Source organism: Hevea brasiliensis, chromosome 12, assembly GCF_030052815.1.
Source record: "Hevea brasiliensis isolate MT/VB/25A 57/8 chromosome 12, ASM3005281v1, whole genome shotgun sequence".
NCBI lineage: Eukaryota > Viridiplantae > Streptophyta > Magnoliopsida > Malpighiales > Euphorbiaceae > Hevea > Hevea brasiliensis.
Genome location: NC_079504.1, coordinates 77,405,328 through 77,408,882, shown reverse-complemented (window position 1 = coordinate 77,408,882; position 3,555 = coordinate 77,405,328). Strand labels below are relative to the sequence as shown.

General features: G+C 34.5%; 1 non-coding gene across 1 annotated transcript; it reads left to right on the top strand.

Moving 5' to 3' along the window:
• The first annotated feature begins 2,674 nt into the window (after positions 1 to 2,674).
• Positions 2,675 to 2,781, top strand: LOC131171649 (small nucleolar RNA R71). Its single transcript, XR_009142307.1, has one exon. It is a non-coding gene; the product is annotated as a small nucleolar RNA R71 (small nucleolar RNA).
• Positions 2,782 to 3,555: the final 774 nt, after the last annotated feature.

Here is a 3,555-nt window from a genome sequence, read left to right as displayed (position 1 = left end):
AGTTTCACTACACTGTGACAACAATGGAGCAGTCATACAGGCTAAGGAACAAAGGTCTCACCAGAAATCCAAACACATAGAAAGGCGCTACCACATTATCAGAGAAATAGTTGGGCGAGGCGATGTAGCCATGCAGAAAATAGCATCGGTGAAAATCCGGTGATCCATTCACTAAGCCTATGTCACAGACTCAGTTAGACCGACATCTTGAAAAGATAGGTCCAAGATATTATATTAAATGGCTCTAGTGCTAGTAGGAGATTGTTAGTAGTATGCCTTAGAGTATATCCTTTAGTGTGTATCTTGTATATATTTTTATTAATAAAAGGCATTTCCACTTTTCCGTTTACATAATATATTTATGTGTAATAGAAAAGGTCCATTGATATTTTGTTAGAAATACTATTCTTAAGTTGTTAACAATATGAGTGACAATATTTCTAGCATGAAGTATCATAAATAAGTTCACAATCAAGGATACTTCATAATAAGGACATGACTTATCCAGAAAGATTGTATTCATATTTGTTCCCAAGTTATTTATATGAGATATAAATAAGATGGAATGGTGAGTCTCATGCCATATAACAAACATGATAGGCACTTATAAATGATAAGTAGGCCGAACCAGTAACACTTATGACAAGCACATAGAGTTTACTCTTGTCAATGTTTTGTTATAAATCATATCAGTGCATATAATCTTTAGACCTGAGATAGCACAGTTATCTTGCATATAGGTAGTTTGAGTTTGATACTGCTTTCATACTTGTACTATGTATGGGTATATGGGCATCTGTTGGCTCCTACTAGTTATATATGGAGGTAGGTGTTGATCAAGATGGAATCTGTTCCTCTAAGTAAATAGAGATAAAATCCTATGTTCATTTAATTGTTCTTGATGTTTCAAGTTCCTGGCCAGGACAGATAGATTTATTCAGAAAAGTGTTTCTAATGAGAAAATCATTTTAATCAAGAACTAGAATTAAAAGAGAACATAATATTCATAGCAAATGGAGTTTGACATAAACCATGACTCCAGCTTTAGTTGGGCTTTTGTAACAGAGAGATTTTAGTGCATGGTAACATATGATTATAGGTTCATTTAAGGTAAACCTTATTACTAATTGGGTAGCCATAGCATGCTATGCTAGGTGTTAACCATGGTCTATGAGGTTCATAAAATGATTTAGAGAAATCATTTATGGTAAGAAAGAGTTTTGATGATATTAAGAGTTGATATCATGTCTCATTGCCAATTAGTGATGAGCCTAGTAAGTCACACACAGACACAAGCTATCACCTATTTAAATATGATTTAATTAATTAATTAAAGAGTTTAATTGATTAATTAAATAGGTTTGGTTTGCAATTAAATTGCAAAGTCCTTAGCAGTATTGAAACCAAATCTAGATTATTGGATGTATAGTATAAGTTAAATTTATATTTAAAGTGTTTAAATATGAATTTAATTAATGAGAAATTAATTTATAAAGATTAACTAATTAATTTATATTTGATATAAATTAGAAGAAGAAAAAATAATTATTTTGGGTTAAGAACTCAAAAATAAGACACAGGGGCATTTTGGTCATTTCACAGTGTGACACGTGGCACCATGAGATGGTGACACATGGGATTACACATAAGCTTGCCAAATGTTTTTTAATCATGTAAGATGATTAAAATTAAGATTAAATATAGGTTTGACACTTGGCACAATGTGATTGGGTCACCTAAACCTAGAGCTAATCAAAGGGTGACATGTGGCAAGGGTTTAATGTGTTAACCTAGCTATATAAGTGTTGTTATGAAAAAGAAAAACAACCAGCAGCCACTCCTCTCCTTTGTCACGCCATTTTGAGGCTCTCCATCTATTCTTCTTCATCTCTCATCAATTCGAAGAGATTAGCCATCAATCTCTTGAATTAAGAATACTATAAATTATTTCTAGTGCACTGTTTACATCTCTAATCTCTTAAAAGGTAGAACTTGAATTTCTAATTAATAGAAAAAGCTTTAGAATCTGTTCAAGGGCTGCCATAGGTATTCTTTGTGTGGACAAGCTAGAGGGACAACATTTGATGTCCTGAAGACAAATCTCAAAGGCGCAGACACACTGCAGTGCATTAAGAGGTTAGTGTAATCGTTCTTGATTTAATCTAGAGTTCTAAAATTAATCTGATTAATTTTAAAATCTTAAATGACAAATACAGATCCAAAAATATATTAAAAGAGTTTTAATATATTGTTTATCATTGAAATCAAATAGATAAAAATAAATCTTGCATGATGCATGTGACCCTAGGTGAAAATTTTTGAATTCAATTGTATAAACTTGTGTTTTTCACGCTTCTGTTACTTCACATAGCTGTCCTCATGTTGACTGTTTGTACCAACTGCGTTGGCTTAAATTCTATCGAGTCTCTTTATGAGCTGATCAAATTAAGCATTTATCATGCTTAGGGCATCCACTTCCAGGACCCCTGCTGTTCTCCTTGCGATTCCTCTTTCATTTGACCACTTATAATTATGATATGCGACCCTCTTTAGAAGTTCAAGTGCTTGTGTCACTGTTTTCTCCATTAGGTCACCTTCTGCAGCCGAATCTACTGTGCTCCTTATAGAGGGTAGTAAACTATTATAGAAATTTTGCACTAGTAGCTAATCCTTTATGCCATAGTGTGGACATTCCCTCTGCAGGTCCTTATATCTTTCCCATGCATCATAGAGTGATTCACCTTCCTTTTGTTTGAAGGTGTTGAGCTCAAGCCTCAATCTTGTAGTCTTTGTAGGTGGGAAGTACCTTACTAGAAAAGCTTGTGAGAGGTTTTCCCAAGTGGTGAATGTTCCAGCTGGTTGACAAAGTAACCACTTCCTTGCTCTATCTTAAAGGTAGAATGGGAATGCTCTGAGTCTTATAGCTTGATCAGACACTCCATTCATCTTAAATGTGTCACATAGGGTAAGAAAGCACTGGAGGTGATAGCGTGGTTCTTCTATTTGTGAACCTCCAAACTGGGTTTGTTGAATCATTTGAAGTCATGCTGGTTTTAACTCAAAGTTGTTAGCTTCCACTGTGGGTCTTGTGACACTGGGCTGAAATCCTTGGATAGATGGAGCTTCGTAGTCTCTCAAGAGTCTTGGCCTATCATTATTATCGATTATGGTTGGAATTTCATGATTTTCTTGATCGTGCTCCTGATGTTTACTTTCCCTCCTGATGGCTCTCAGAGTTTTATCTATTTCGAGATCACAGTCCAAGATTTCTTCTTCTAGCCTTGTTCTGGTCATATACCAGGTCAGGCACCTGAGAGAAAAGAAAAGAAATAAAACAAATTAAATAAAGTTATACAATAAATATAATTTCCTAAATCAGCTAAATTGTCTGTCGCTCGATATTATTAAAGCCAAATTTCTCGGTAATGGCGCCAAAAACTTATTTGCTGGTTTTTACAACCCCGCAAGTGCACAGACCGCTAACAAGTAATAAAGTAATGAGTAGAGTATCATCCCATGAAGAATATGATTAGTAAGTACCAATCTACACAGTAA